This window comes from Pan troglodytes, chromosome 5, assembly GCF_028858775.2.
Source record: "Pan troglodytes isolate AG18354 chromosome 5, NHGRI_mPanTro3-v2.0_pri, whole genome shotgun sequence".
Lineage (NCBI taxonomy): Eukaryota > Metazoa > Chordata > Mammalia > Primates > Hominidae > Pan > Pan troglodytes.
In genome coordinates this window covers 130389946-130406134 of record NC_072403.2, presented here as the reverse complement: position 1 = coordinate 130406134, position 16189 = coordinate 130389946, and the positions used below count along the sequence as shown (strand labels likewise).

Genomic DNA, 16189 nt, shown 5'->3' with positions numbered 1-16189 from the left:
GGAACTTAAACCCTACAGAGAGAGTATACCAAAAAATATATTTATCCATTTCCTTAGAAATTGTTTATCTTAACTATGGATAAGGTTCCATTTATGCTGTAGCAATAGAAATGTGAATGAAGCTGGTTTTGCCCTCAAGGAATGTGTAGTCTAATGGAGAACACAGACAAGAGATAGTTGCAGTGTGTTGATTCGCACAGGGGTTATGTATGAAGTGCTGTGGGAACCCCAGCTATGAACATAGAAGCTAATCTTCCAAAGGCCTGGCCAGGCTTCCTGTAGGAAGTGATAATCTAGTTTGAGAACCTGATGAACTAAATGAATTGAGCCAGGTGAAGGGGGTGAAGGAATAGTGTTTTGAGGCATAGTGTATGGCATATGGAGAAGCTTAAAGGAATGATGAGAAATATAATGCGTTTGGAAAACTACAAATTATTCTGTATGGATGAAATGTAATGTGAGAGAAAGGTAGTGGTAGATATGTGGTTGAAGAGGTAAGCAAGGGCCGAGTGATATCAATGACCTGAGGTGTAAAGGTTTGCTTAGGGCTGGCCCAGTTTATGCCTGCTGTGCTTATAAATTTATTAATAGTGCCATCTTTCACCTCCAAAGTATCCTAGTTTGGTTACTCTGATGGCATAATAGAGATTGGATTTAAGGTAGATGTTATTGGAGGCAGGGAAACCAGTCAGGAAGCTGTCTCAATAGTCCAAAAGTTATGTGAACATTTGAATTTTATCTGTAGTGGTCAGAATGAGAAGAAGACTGTTGATTAAACATCTGTATGACCAAGCCATGGTAAAATGGGCCAGATTTAATGACATATTTAATGTGGTGAGAGAATGATTGCCTAATTTCATACAGCAACAATTGATTGGTTTATAGAGATTACTATGTTAAGGATCTGTTTAGAGGAGAAAAATAGTGAGTTAAACTTACACATTGTAAATTTGGGGTTGAGTGAAGAATGAGGGTATAATATTTGTGGGTGCAGGTCTGAGCCAGAGGTAAGAGATTTAGGTGTTGTCAGTCTAGGTGGGTGGTTATTAAAGCCTTCGGCATGATCAGGTATTCCAAGGGAGGATTTGTGCAATGAGAGGAAAATGGGATCCAGAACTAGAAACAGGGAACAGCAGCATTTTAGAAAGTAGCAGAAGAGCACAACTTGTGAAGGAGCCTGAGGGAGTTGTTCTAGAAAGGAAAGCAAGCAAGTGTTTTTCCATAGAAAGGGAACCGTTGTATAAAAGTCAGAGAAGGCAGATAAAGGCTGAAAAGATGTTACTAAATGTAGAAATTAAAACATCTGACCTCAGATTTTTCTTTTTCTATATGATTAAGTTCACATAGAGTTTCAACTACAGCTTGTCTTGCTACAAAACACATTTCTATGGTGCAAATTTGTTCATACACAATTGGTAAATAGGAGAATGATGTCTGCTTAGTTTTCTAGATTGGTTCATAAGTGCTTTCCCCCACCAACTCCCCAGGCAAGGGGAGTTAGAATATGGTGAATAAAATTAAAATATTTGGCCAGCAAAGCAAAAGGCTTAGGGTTACCTACTACATTAGCAGAAGCTTTTTCCAACTTACATAAGAAAATTGTAAAAGAGTACCTGCCCTTCGGGTGCTCTTCCTTGAGAAGTGCACTTCCTTCTTTATAGACTTTCAGTTCACGCCAGGTTATGCTCCCTCCTACTCCACCTGCACGGCAAGCCCTATATCACAGAGTCCACCTATATCATCTGAACACTCACCAGACCTCTAATTAAAGTACCGCCAGCATTTTGACTGTGTGTGTATGTGGTTTTAAAATATCACTGTGACCACCTGTTCAGACTGTCCAAGTTATCTCCTGAGTCACTGTTTTTGTTAGTGCACTAGTTAAAATTGCATCAGTTTGAATTGAGTGTTTTTAATCCTATTCGTTCCATACGCCCTATTATTTTTAGTGCATGATTTTCCAGGAATGTCTATATTGCATTATAGTAGAAGCACCTGTGTTAACTTTTTAAAAATTTATTAACGTTACTTTTTAGAGCAGTTTTACATTTACTACAAAATTGAATGGGAAGTACCAAGATCTCCCATATCCTCCATATCTTCACACGTGCTCAACCTCCCCCACTATCAACGTTTTGTACCTTAGGGTACATTATTTATAATTAGTGAACCTATATTGACACACCATTAACACTCAAAAGCCAATAGTTTATATTAGGATCACTCCTGGTGTTGTGCAATCTAAGGGTTTTGACAAATTAGTAATGACATGTATCCACCATTATCGTATCATGCAGAGTAGTTTCACTGCCCTAGAAATTTTCTGTGCTCTGCCTGTTCAACCCTTTGGACCCCTAGCAACCACTGAACTTGTTATGGTCTCTATAGTTTTGCCTTTCCCAGAATGTTATGTAATTGGAATCATATAGTACATACTATTCAAACCATTTCTTTTTAAACTGGCTTCTTTCACTTAGTAGTATGCATTTAAGTTTCCTCTATATCTTTTCATGGCTTGATAGTTCATTTTTCTTTATTACTGAATAATGTTCCGCTTTCTGGGTATATCACAGTTTAGTGCATGATTTTCCAGTGGTTTTCCAGGAATGCATATATTTGTATTATAGTAGAAGCATCTGTGTTAACTTTTTTTTTTTTTTTTTTTTTTTTTTGAGTACAGTGACGTGATCTTGGCTCACTGCAACCTCCGCCTCCCGGGTTCAAGCAATTCTCCTGCCTCAGCCTCCTGAGTAGCTGGGATTACAGGCGCGTGTCACCACACACAGCTAATTTTTGTATTTTTATTAGAGACGGGGTTTCAACATGTTGGCCAGGCTGGTCTCGAACTCCTGACTTCATGATCTGCCTGCCTTAGTCCCGCCAAAGTGCTGGGATTACAGGTGTGAGCCACCGCGCCTGGCCCCACCTGTGATAACTTTTTGAAAATTTATGAACTTTATTTTTTAGAGCAGTTTTAGGCTGACTACAAAATTAAATGGGAAGTACCAAGATTTCCCATATCCTCCATATCCCCACACATGCACAGCCTTCACCTACTGAAGGGCATCTTGATAATTTCCAAGTTTTGGCAATTATGAGTAAAGCCGCTGTAGTGATATAGGAAAAACCAAAGATGCATTTTTCCCACTCTACTCTCCACTCAGCACAGTACTTCTGACACCACATGTATGGTATTTGTTTCCCTACACACCAAGCAGTCAGTTCTGCATATTCTTCAGCAGACACCATCTGGGTGTGTGTCTTCTAATTTAATCCTGACACTGTATGTGTAGACATAGCGTCAGAACCCACAGACTGAGGACTCACTACCACAAGACTGCCCTCCACTTCAGATGCCAATTTCAAGTCCCAAATGCTTCTTACCAACTGGCTATAAATCAGAGTTCACATAACTCCCTCCCTGGGTTTGATTAACTTGCTGAAACTCAGAAGCATTTTACTTACACTTAACCCATTTGTTATAAAGGATATTAGAAAAGATACAGATGAACAGCCAGATTGAAGAGATGCATAGGGGAAGGTATGAGATAAGGAATGTGGAGATCCCACGCCATCTCCAGGGGTGCCACCCTTCAGGAGGGAACTTCCACATGTTCAGCTGTCTAGAAGTTCTGTAGACCTAGTATTATTATTTTTTTTTAAATGTAAGCTTCATTATGTAGGTATGATTTTTTTTTTTTTCTTTTTTTGAGACAGAGTCTCCCTCTGTTGCCGAGGCTGGAGTGCAGTGATGCGGTTTCGGCTCACTGCAACCTCCGCATACTGGGTTCAAGCGATTTTCCTGCCTCAGCCTCCTAAGTAGCTGGGACTACAGGCATAAACCACCACACCCAGCTAATTTTTGTATTTTTAGTGAGAGACAGGGTTTCATTAGGTTGGCCAGGCCAATCTCGAACTACTGGCCTCAAGTGATCCGCCTGCCTCGGCCACCCAAAGTGCTGTGATTAGAAGTGTGAGCTACCGCGCCCGGCCTATTATTTGTATATTTTGGATAACAGGTTTTTTTTGTTTGTTTGTTTGTTTTTAGATCAGATGCATCTTTTACAAATATTTCTCCTGGTCTGTGGCTTGTTTTCTCATTCTCCTGCCATTGTTTTTTGGAGGGAAAAAGTTTTTAATTTTAATGAAGTCCAGCTTATCAGTTCATCCTTTCATGGATTCAGCATTGATGTTATATCTAAAAAGTCATTGCCATAGCCAAGTTCATCTAGATTTTCTACTTTTTTTTTTTTTTTTGGAGTTTTATAGTTTTGTGTTTTAGGTCTGTGATCCATTTTGAATTAATTTTTGTAAAAAATATAAGGTCTGTGTCTAGTTTCTTTTTTTTTTCTTTGCATGTGGATGTCCAATTGTTCAGCACCATTTGTTGAAAGGGCTGTTTTTTCCCCTGTATTGCATTTGCTCCTTTGTTAAAGATCAGTTGACTATATTTATGTGTCCTATTTCTGGACTCTCTATTTTGTTGCATTGATTAATTTTATATTTTATCACTAATACCACATTGTTTTGATTACTGTAGCCTTATTATAAGTCTTGAAGTTGGGTAGTGTCAGTACTCCAACTTTGTTCTTTTCCTTTAGTATTGTGATGGATATTCTGGGTCTTTTGCCTCTCCATATAAACTTAGAATCAGTTCATTGAATCTACTAAGTAATATGCTAGGATTTTGGTTGGGATTGTGTTGAATCTATAGATCAAATTGGAAAGAACCAACATGTTCACAATATTGAGTCTTCCTATCCATGAACATGGAATATCTATTCATTTATTTAGTTCTTCTTAGAACATTTTTAGAAGAGTTTTATAGTTGTCTTCATATAGATCTTGAACATATGTTGTTAGATTTATACCTATCTTATTTTTTGGTTGCTTATATAGATGGTAGTGAATTTTTAATTTTTATATTCCACTTGTTCATTGTTGACATACTGAAAAATGATTGACTTTTGTGTGTTAACCTTGTATCCTGTAACCTTGCTATAATTAGTTCCAGGAAGGTGTTTTTTGTTTGTTTTAACTGTTCCGAAGTTTAATTAAAAGCACAATTTACAAATATTTGATATCTTGTGAAAGCGTTTTTAAGTTAAGAATGGAAAAGTATGTACATAATACATAATCAAATACCAGGTGGCCTCAACTCCCACTAGGTCCACTCCGTGTCTTTTTAGGTTCTTCAAGATCTTCTGTTAAATCTACAAAGTTGTTTTCCATGACAGGGGAAGGAATGGAAATCCCCATTGCTTTTTGAACTCCATACATGCTTACGATATCACCTGGAGTTACTTGTTGTACAAGTTCTTTAAGATTATTGGTCACCTGTTCAGCAAGATGCATTTCTTTGTATGAGGGATCCAAGAGACATCATATTGGGAAGGGGTCAGGTGTTCAAATGCTCATTGAGCTGGAGCTCCCTGAGCAATTTGTTGGTCTCATCAGGTTTCTTCTGGAATACTTCAGCTTCTTCAAGAGTCAAAAACTTCAACCGGAGTGCCAAAGTTTGTTACTGCTTTCAGTGCCACGAGCCTATCTTGAGTATTAGAGTCCAAATGTCCTGCTGGCTCTACTTGTGTAATCTCCATTTGTTTTGCTGTGTCAAGTGTCCTAGTATGGCCTTCATCTTCAGGTGATATCTCCAACTCTTATAGGGCCCTGGAATCCCCTCCTTTTGTTAAAACATCCAGCAAACTATCTGTCATAACATATGGGTAATCTTGGCATGGGGCCAGAAACTCATGGTTGCTGAAATTGCTTGGAAGATCAGTCTTCCCCCATAGATTGCATAGATTAAATCTGAATTATCCTTGCTGATATTCGTAAATGTGGAGTCATAATGCAGTACATAAGAACTCCAGGGTCCATAATTCAAATATAACCCTGGAGTTACTTTGTTCCTTTTATCCTCTTTGAACCCCTGCAGAGTATTCACTCCAGACTGAAGTCTTCCAGTTGTCATTCCCAGTCTCATAGGGCAGTATTCTGGCTCTCCTACAATGGGATCCACGGGATGGGGAAGTCCCAGTCTTCTTGTTCCATCTGGTTTTCTTCTTTCAAATTCCCGCTGACTGTTAACAAGCCACCTGGTCAGTTTTCCTCCAGATTCCTTCATGATGCAGTCAAGCTGCTCCTACTGTCTCTCTAAATTACTGCTTTTAAACTTAAAAGCATATCTTTGTCTTTCTTTTTATTTTCTTTGCTGGGACTCTTGAAGGCTTGTGCTTCGGCATCTCCAGAGTCCTCTCTCTCTCTCTCTCTCTCTCAGCCAGTAGCCTCCATCCTCCCCACTCTGTGAGATGTCTGTTCTGTCTTTCTGCTTTCAAGTTTTTTCAAGTTAGCCATGAAGTCTGTGCTCTGCTTCAGGCTCTGAATTTTTTCCTGGCTAAAAATTTTCATCTCTGAGTGTAACAGCTTCTTTGCAGCTTTATAATAAGTGGTCTCTGGTTTGTTGTAAATCATGGCATTAGTACATATTGGTTTGAAGTTATCCATTAGTTCTTCATTGTTCTTGATCTCTTCTTTCATGTTGCTGAGATCCATTGGGTGTTTAATGATGATGGAGTAGCCAGGAGCAATAAAATCACAGAAAACAAAAAGAGCACTTGGATCTTTTCTCTGCAGTTGTCTCATCAGTTGATTCATGTTCTCAGGCCCTAGCTGGGTCTCATGGGCTGTCTTCTCAAGAGGGGCCTTGTGCCACCCGGCACACATGCTAACCCCCTGCATTGGCGTGCGGGGCTTGGTAGGCCCTGCTCCTGTCCTCCACCTCGCCTGGCCTGGACCAGAAGTGGCACCCCAAGGCCTGGGCCTGGCATGGGAGGTGGGCACCAGGGCCTGGTCAGACATGGGCAAGGAGCACAAGTCAGAGAAGCACCTCTACAAAGAGTATGTGGAAAAGCCCTTGAAGCTGGTCCTCAAAGTAGGAGGGAAAGCAATTACTGAGCTCTCCACGGGCAGTTTGGAGCACTGCTCCAGCCTCTTCAAAGACAAAAACAATCATGACAAACACAAGGACAGAAAGTGGAAAAAGAGAAAGAAAGGAGAGAAGCCAGTTCTGGGGGAAGAAAAGGGGAGAAAGCAGAATTGAAGAGGACAAAAATAAGCGAGATCAAGACCATGGGGAGAATGAGGCAGAAAAAGACTTCCAGTGTCATGCCCCTATGAGATTAGACTTGCCTCCTGAGAAGCCTCTCACAAGCTGTTTATCCAAACAAGAAGAGGTAGAACAGATGTCCCTTCAAGATGTTTGTTTGTTTGAGACAGGGTATTGCTCTGTTGCTTAGGCTGGCATGCAGTTGCACAATCATATGTGCAATTGTAGCTTGTAGAGCACCCGATTTTGTTGCTGTTTGGGGCAGTACTTGTAGCCTGCATGGACCTTGGGAGACTGAACAAAGGGGGTGAACGCGGGAATAAAAGACAAAGACAAAAGAGTATAATTGGAAGAAGGGGTCAGGGGGCACCTTGCCTCTAGTGGACAGGGTCCTTGAGCTTTTTCAGCCCTCTGAATGTATTAGGTAAAAGAGATAACGAGAAAGAGGGGGTGATTGTTGAGTAATTATCAGTCAGCCTGTTTGGTTCACAGCAGGCTTGTGAGACTGCATCCTTCGAACAATAGGTGCTAGATTTCCCAGTAGATAACTTCAAGGAGCCCAGCGCCAGGGAGTGATGGTCCTCAGGAAACCTTTTAGCAGCAGGTGCAGTGTGAGTTTGCCCACGTCCTGCGTTCATGATAGTTTGCTGTTTGATCATATAGCCACCAGTGGAATGCTGAGTTGGTCACGGTCCCTTTGGCATTTTCGGCTCCCAGCAGTAGCTCACTACAGCCTCCAACTCCTGGGCTCAAGCAATCCTTCTGCCTCAGCCTCCTGAGTGGCTGGGAGTACAGGTGTGTGTCACCATGCCTGGCTAATTAAAAAAAAAAAAATTTTAGTAGAGACAAGGTCTCACTATGTTGCCTAGGCTGGTCTTCAACTCCTGGGCTCAAGTGATCCTCCTGCCTTGGCCTTCCAAGGTGCTGGGATAACAGTCATGAGCCACTGCACCTAGCCAGGAGTTTTTTTGTATGGATTCTTTTTGACATTTTATAAAGATGATCATGTTATCTGTGAACAATGATGGTTTTATTTCTTCCTTCCTTTCCAATCAGTATACCTTTTATGTACTCTTTTTGTCTTATTGCATTAGCTGGCACTTCCAGTATGATGTTGAAAAGCAGTAGTGAGAGGGGACATTCGTGCATGCTTTTTGATCTTGGTGGCGAAGCTTCAAGTTTCTCACCACTATAAGTATAATGTTAGCTATACTTGTGTTTTGTATATGTTCTTTATTAAATTGAAGAAGCTTCCTCTATTACTAGTTTGCTGAGAGTTGTTTTTTTGTTTATTTGTTTTGTTTTTTGTTTTTTTTTTGAGACAGAGTCTCACTCTGTCCCCCAGGCTGGAGTGCAGTGATGCGATCTGGGCTCACTGAAACCTCCGTTTCCTGGGCTCAAGTGATTCTCCTGCCTCAGCCTCCCGAGTAGCTAGGACTACAGGTGGCTGCCACCATGCCTGGCTAATTTTTGTATTTTTAGTAGAGACGGGGTTTCACCCTATTGGCCAGGCTGGTCTCAAACTCCTGACCTTGTGATCCACCCGCCTCAGCCTCCCAAAGTGCTGGGATTACAGGCATGAGCCACCGTGCCTGGCCAAGAGTTTTTAATCGTGAATGGGTGTTAGATTTTGTCAAGTGCATTTCCTGGATTTGACATAATCATGATTTGTCTTCTTTAGCCTGTTGGTGATGGAGTACCTTAATTAATTTTCAAACATTGAACTTTTAGTTTCTTTTGTTTATTTCAGATTTACTTTTTCTAGTTGATATTCTCTACTTTCTCTGATTTCCTAGTTGGAGGCTTAGATGATTTATTTTAGATCCTTTTTTTCTTATCTAATATATGCATTCAATGCTATAAATTTCTAAGTACTGCTTTCACTGGATACCACAAATTTTGATAGGTTGTATTTTCCTTTTCATTTAGTTGACATTTTTAAATTTCTCTTGAGATTTCCTTTTTAACCTATGTATTATGTAGAAATGTGTTGTTTAATCTCCAGGTATTTTGGGATTTCCCAGCTGTCTTTCTGTTTTTGATTTCTAGTTTAATTCCACTATGGTCTGACAGCAGACATTGGATGATTTTTTATCTTTTTAAGGTGTATCTTATGGCCCAAAATGTTGTCCGCTTTGGTGAATGTTCCAGGTGAGCTTGAGATGAATGTGTAATGCCATTTTTGGATGAGTAGTCTACAGATGTCAGTTACAGTTAATTGATTGATGGGGCTGTTGAGATAGATTACACCCTTACTGATTTTCTGCCTGTTGGAACTGTCCATTTCTTTTCTTTTCTCTTTCCCTCCTTCCCTCCCTCCCTCCCTTTCCTCCCTTTCCTCCCTTTTTCCTTTCCTTTCTCTCTCTCTATTTTTTTTTTTTTTTTAACAGATTGGGTCTCACTATGTTTCCTAGGGTGATCTCAAACTCCTGGGCTCAAGCCATCCACCTGCCTTGGCCTCCCAAACTGCTAGATTTGTCCATTTCTGATACAGTTGTTAAAATCTCTAACTGTGATAGTAGATTAATCTGTTTCTCTTTGTAGTTCTGTCAGTTTTTGTTTGATGTATTTTGATGCTTAGCTGTAGTTTTTTTGTAGTGTTCCACACTTTGTCTTTTTTCATTTGTATTTATTTATTTTTAGTTTTTGTAGATATGGGGGGTCTCACTATGTTGCCTAGGCTGGTCTCGAACCCCTGACCTTAAGTGATCCTCCTGCCTCAGCCTCTCAAAGTACTGGGATTACAGGCATGAGCCAACCATTTCCCAGTCATTTTAATTGAGCATTTTGTATTAATCAATTTTTCTCTTTCTACTTTATTACACTTCTCTTTTTACATTCTTTAGTGGTTGCCCTATAGTTTTCATTTACATTTATAACCCAAGTCTGCTGTCAAGTAACCCTACACCACCTGAAGGTAATGCAGTATACCTTATGATAAGTACCATATAATAGCAAAATACTTCTAATTCCTCCATCTTCCTTCTCATCCTTGTATCATTGTTATCAGTCATTTCACTTATTCATAAGCATATGTATACATACATGCACACATACACAGAAACATACATAAATGATTACATTGTTGCTGTAATTAAAATGTCACTTGTTAGATCAATTAAGAATAATAAAGCTTTAAAAATTTTTACCTTCACTTATTCCTTCTCCGATGCTCTTGCTTTCTTTGTCTAGATGTGAGTTTCTGACCTGTGTCATTTCCCTTCTCTCTGAAGGCTTTTAACATTTCTTGCAAAGCAGATATACTGGCCACAAAATCCTTCAGTTTTTGTCTGTGGAAGTCTTTCTCTTTCGCTCTTGAAGGATAACTTCACAGTGTATAGCAGAAGTCCCTAACCTTTTTGGCACCAGGGTCTGGTTTTGAGGAAGACAATTTCTCCACAGACCTGGGGAGGGGGTGTGGTTTGGGATGATTCAAGCACATAACATTTATAGTATACCTCATTTCTATTATAATTACATTTTAATATATAATGAAATAATTGTACAACTCACCATAATGTAGAATCAGTGGGAGCCCGGAGCTTGTTTTCCACAACTAGACGGTCTCATCTGGGAGTGTTGGGAGTCAGTGACACCCAAAGTTTGTTGATTATGTCCAGTCTACTCTGTAATCTCATTTTGGTCGCTATCATTGCAGAAAACCCTGCTTCACAAAGATATGATTTTGGAAATGGAAGCAGGCTTTTCAGTGCTTTTGTGGCAATCTCAGGATATTCTTCCTTGACTCTAATCCAAAATGTATGGAGACTTGAAGTTGTCTCAAACATACTTTTAAGACCACTGTCATTTGCAGTCTCAAGCAGTTGACTCTCTTCTAGTGTGGACAAAGTTGATTTACCTGGCAATTTACAAGTGGGTCGCGATCCATTTCTTCCCAGTTCGGGTTTTTTTATGGTTGGGAATTAATGCTCAGATTCTTTAAAAAGCTGAGATAGGTGATCCATGTACCAGCTGGGAGAAAGAAGGCCCTGGCTCAGTCTGTTTCAAGATTTCTGCTAATGTTTGAAACATGTCAGAAATCCCAATGTTTATGCATTGCCCTCATAATACTAGTTTGGCTTTGAATGCAGCCACTTTATCTGTTGACTTGAACACTGTTGTCATTCTCCCTTGAAGTGACAACAGATTGACTTCATTGAGCAGGTTGAATATGTTACATAAGTAAGCAAGTTTTGTGAGCCATTCTGTGTCACTGAAATGTGTTGCCAGTGGTGACTGTTTTTCTAAAAGAAATCTCTGGAGTGGCTCTTGTAACTCAAAAACTCTGGCCAGTAATCTACCTGTAGAAAGCAATCACTTCTGGCTGGGCACAGTGGCTCACGCCTGTAATCCCAGCACTTTGGGAGGCCGAGGTGGGTGGATCACGAGGTCAGGAGTTCGAGACCAGCCTGACCAACATGGTGAAACCCAATCTCCACTAAAAGTACAAAAATTAGCCGGGCTTGGTGGCGCATGCCTGTAATCCCAGCTACTCAGGAGGCTGAGACAGGAGAATTGCTTGAACCCTGGGGGTGGAGGTTGCAGGAGCCGAGATTGTGCCATTGCACTCCAGCCTCATAAAATAAAATAAAATAAAATAAAATAAAATAAAATAAAATAAAATAAAAAATATAAAATAAAATAACAGAAAGCAATCACTTCTGTATATAAGAGATGACGTGTGTGCCCTGCGTCCATCTCCTCACAGAGCTGCACCATCAGATGTGGGTTAAGGGCATGTACTTAATGTGGTTGATAATTTTAAGGATATCCTGCAAAATGTTGCTAAATTCAGGTGACATTTTTCAGCTAGCTAGTATTTCTCTATGGGTGACACAATGTGTGGAGTCACATGCAGAAGTGACCATCTGACCCAAGTTGTGAAGCCAGAAGGACATCCAGTTATGGAAGCCTCTCTGTCTGTGCGTATACTGACACAAAATGACCAATTTCATTTTTCTGATATGTAATCATTCAAAGACTTGAATAATTCTGCAGCTGTGGTGTTGGTTGGCAGTAAAAGTGCGTATGACATATCCTCTTGCACATCCTTCTGAAAATATATCACACAAAAGCAAGCCTTGTTGCCTTGTTAACATTGATAGACTTTTCAACCTGGATTGCATACCACAGTGACTCATTCATCCTCTTTAACAACTGTGCCTCAATATCCTCTGCTGTTTCATCAGTTCATTTTGTTGTGATGGCTGAAAGATGAAAGATGAACACATGTCACCTTTTGAACTTCAGCGTCTCCTAAGAGTTCATGACAAATGTGCTTGGCAGCAGGCAGGATCACCTCTTCACCAACAGTAAAGGGCTTTGTATTAGTCTGTTCTGATGCTGCTATAAAGAACTGCCTGAGACTGGATAATTTATAAAGGCAAGAGGTTTAATTGACTTACAATTCCGCGTGACTGGGGAGGCCTCAGGAAATTTAAATTCATGGTGGAAGGGGAAGCAAACACATCCTTCTTCATATGATAGAAGGAAGAAGTGCTGAGCAAAGAGGGAAAAGCCCTTTATAAGACCATCAGATCTCAGGAGAACTCACCCGCTGTCACGAGAACGGTAGCATGGGGGTAATCGCCCCCATGATTCAATTACCTCCCACTGAGTCCCTCAACATATAGGGATTATTGGAACTACAATTCAAGTTGAGATTTGGGTGGGGACACAACCAAACCGTGTCATTCCACCCCAGCACCTCCCAAATCTCATGTTCTCACATTTTAAAACACAATCATGCCTTCCCAACAGTCCCCTAAAGCCTTAACTCATTCCAGCATTAACCTGAAAGTCCAAGTCAGAAGCCTCATGTGAAACAAGGCATGTTGTTTTTTTAAGGTTTTTTTTTTTCTCTTTTTCAGTATTGGAAGTTTCTGTCATCATATCCCAAGTTCAGGAATTGTTTCCTCAGCCAGGTCTACTCTGCTAATGAGTCCCTCAAGGACATTCTTTATTTCTGTTAGTGTTCTCAATCTTTAGCATTTCTTTTTTATTCTTTTCTAGAATTTTTATCTCTACACTTACGTTATCTGTATGTTCTTGTATACTGTCTACATTTTCTATCATAATCTTACTAATCCTAGTTGTCAAAAATCCCTGGTCTGATAATTCTGACATTCTTGCCATATCTGACTCTGTGTCTGATGCTTTGTGGTCTCTTCAAACAGCGTTTTTTGCCTTTTTGCGTGTCTTGTAATTTTTGTTGAAAGTAGACATGATGTCCAAGGTTTAATAAGTGTGGTAAATAGAGCTTTAGTAATGCAGTGGTAAAGTGTGCAGGGAAGGGGAAGTATTCTATAGTCCTGTGTTTAGGTCTCAGTCTTTTGGTGAATTTGTTCCTCTGGATTGTGAACTTCAGTTTTCTAAGATTTTTTCTTTCCCCACCCTTAGGCGGGACAGGATGGCAGGAGGGCGATGGAGTTGGTATTTCCACAGGGAAGGCCAAAGGAGCTTGATTTATGTATTAACCCTCCTCTATGTGGAAGGCTGGAGTTGGCTGGAGTTGGGTTATTCCCTTTACCCCAACTACGTTAAGCTCTGATAAAACCCCAGCAGTTTAGGCTCTGGTAAAATAGTTTCTCCTGACGGCAGGCATTTTTAAGAACAGAATGCTCTGGCATATTTTAAATGGTTCCTTTTCCCCTCCCCCTGCCAGAAACAGGAGGGGATTTTTCTCTGATACTCACTGAAGATCTTGTAGAACACTCCTGGAGGTAAAACTCACAGACATATGGAAACCTCCTGTATGATTGGGTCCCCGTGGAATTTTTAACTCTCAGATTTATCTACTCCAAGTCTCTAGCAATTCATTAGTTACAGATTTTCCCACCCTGGCTCTTCTACTAATGGGTTTTTGCTTTATTAGGTTATGATCCTCTGTTTCTACCTATCCTTTTTTTTCCAGTTTTGGAGGCAGCAGTTTGCCCTGTAACCTCATTTCTCTCACAGACTTTAGAAGACTTGTTGATATTTCAGTTTTTTCAGCTTTTTATTTTATTTTTTTTAGGACTGAGTGGCGACTTCTGATATCTTTACACGCTGGGCTAGAAACTGGAAGTCTGTATTAGCTTTTTATAGTTTCATAGCCTAGCCATCTTCCTGAGTTCCATATCTATCTTTCTGCCTGGTGTCCATCTGTACTTGTATATTCAAATGAAATAATAATCATAGGCTCTAATTATATTAAGTATATCTGCTTAAGTATAACCTATTTTTCTATATAACCTACTGTTCTTCTTTATATTTACTTCTGCCCAGAAGATAATCTTCCGTATTAGTTAGACAAAATCTTAAACCTTGGTTATCTTTAACATTTATTTTCCATTTACATCTTTTAACAATCATTTTCTCTAAATCCTTTCACCCTGCTTCCAGTTTCTTCATTCTGTTCTCCATGCTCTATTTCAGCTCCTTGTTTCTTTTCAGCTAAATTAGTTAGAATAATTTCTTTAAATGATAACATCCATATTCATTCTCAGTGCATCTTGTTCACTGAATCTAGCTTTGTCCTATTTCTTCTAGCACTCTCTTGTCTTTTTCCTCTCATCTCTTCCCTTTCATCAGACTTGCTCAGAGTCTAGACACTAGACTGAATGCCGGGGAATATAGAGATTTACAAAGCCAAGTTCACAATTCTTGGAATTCTACAGGAAGGCTGCAACCTAGATTTGTAAGTTTTCCCTTTTATTCTGCCCACTTGTAACCTATAAACATGACATGATAACTCTCTGTATCTACTTTTTAACCTTTTTAAAAATGTTCTTTCTAGAATGCCTGTTCCTTTTTCCATTCTTGCCAGAATCTGTTTTTCAAAATCTGTCTCAAAAGCCACCTCTCCAGAAAAGCCTTTTTCCTCATTCGCTCAATGTCTTCATGTATCCTACTTCCTCCCAATACTTTGTACTTAACATGGCCTTTATTCGGCTACCATATTCATTCTGTTCTATATTACAATCATCTAAAGGCTTCTCATGCCTCTGATTAAAATTTGAGTTTGTAAAGGGTGAGTCTGCCATCTTTGAAATAGCCTGGACATGATAAATGCTATTTCTGTAATGGTTGAGTTGCATGCTTACCTTTTGGGAAAGTATCAGTTCTTCAAGGCCTAGTTCAAATTTACTTCTGTAACACCCTCCCTTAGCTACTGCACATGTAACTATCTTAGCACTTAGTTTCATTGTCTTTTTTTGGTCTTTTTGTGTATGACACATTAAACTGGTGGGATCTGATTTTATTAACTGTAGAATCCCCAGCACCTAGCACAATGCCTAACGTATGTGCTTTGTAAATATCTTTTAAATAAATGGAAAAATAACCTCTTTCTTTGCTTTTACAGTACTTTGTTGATATCTTTTTACAGCACTTAACCACATGCTGATTTGTTTGAAGGAATATTTGTATTTCCTGCCTTCCTCTTCCAGATTTTAATCCTACATGGGGGAGGGAATATCTTCCCCTTGAAAAGAATTTCCTTCAAAGCCTTGCTCATAGAAGCAATAATACATTTATTCATTCAACAATTATTTTGTGAGTACTTATTTTGTGCCATTTTTTTCTATGCAATAGGGAATATAAGATGGACACTTTGAGATGGACAAGAATCCCCGATTCATGGATCTTACTTTCTAGTTAGAGAAACATTCTATTAATACATATTGAATTTAGTATTAGCTGGAAATGATTAACTGTGAAGAAATTTTTCTTTAGTTTTTATTTATTTACTTAGAACTTTCACTTTTATATGATTAATGTATATACTGTACTATTTACATGTTGAAGTATACTTTTAAAATCAAATAATAGCTGTCTTTCATGAAGTTTCTCCTGTATGCTGGAAACCTTACATACTTTATCTTTCTTCAAAAAACACTGCAAAGTAGGCTTTATTGTTTCTGTTTTAGAGATGAGAAAACCAGGGTTTTGAGAAGGTAAGTAATTTACTTTAATTATGGTACATAACTAGGAAGCAAGATAGCTGGAATTTAAATCAAGGTGTGTCTGTTCATGTAGCCTATATGTACTCCTTATATTATACTTCATTTCCAATTTCTTCACATTTGTTCAAGACAAACT

At 39.3% G+C, this 16189-nt stretch overlaps 2 protein-coding genes, 1 long non-coding RNA gene and 1 pseudogene across 20 annotated transcripts in view; 1 reads left to right on the top strand and 3 right to left on the bottom strand.

The window, feature by feature from the left end:
* PLN (phospholamban) overlaps nt 1-1637 on the bottom strand; it is a 54240-nt gene extending 52603 nt beyond the window's left edge. Inside the window, exon 1 of the mRNA XM_054686219.1 lies at nt 1614-1637. The gene's annotated coding sequence lies outside the window, so the exon portion shown is untranslated. The remainder of the gene's footprint in view (nt 1-1613) is intronic.
* The window catches only part of CEP85L (centrosomal protein 85 like), a 245024-nt gene that overhangs the window by 202187 nt on the left and 26648 nt on the right, over nt 1-16189 (top strand). The window lies entirely within an intron of this gene.
* Nucleotides 5150-6898, bottom strand: LOC100613132 (bromodomain-containing protein 7-like; annotated as a pseudogene).
* LOC107975265 (uncharacterized) overlaps nt 10196-16189 on the bottom strand; it is a 30408-nt gene continuing 24414 nt past the window's right edge. Inside the window, exons 4-5 of the long non-coding RNA XR_001718679.4 lie at nt 10622-12315; nt 10196-10512 (exon numbers count right to left, since the gene is read on the bottom strand). This is a non-coding gene — a long non-coding RNA (uncharacterized LOC107975265). The remainder of the gene's footprint in view (nt 10513-10621; nt 12316-16189) is intronic.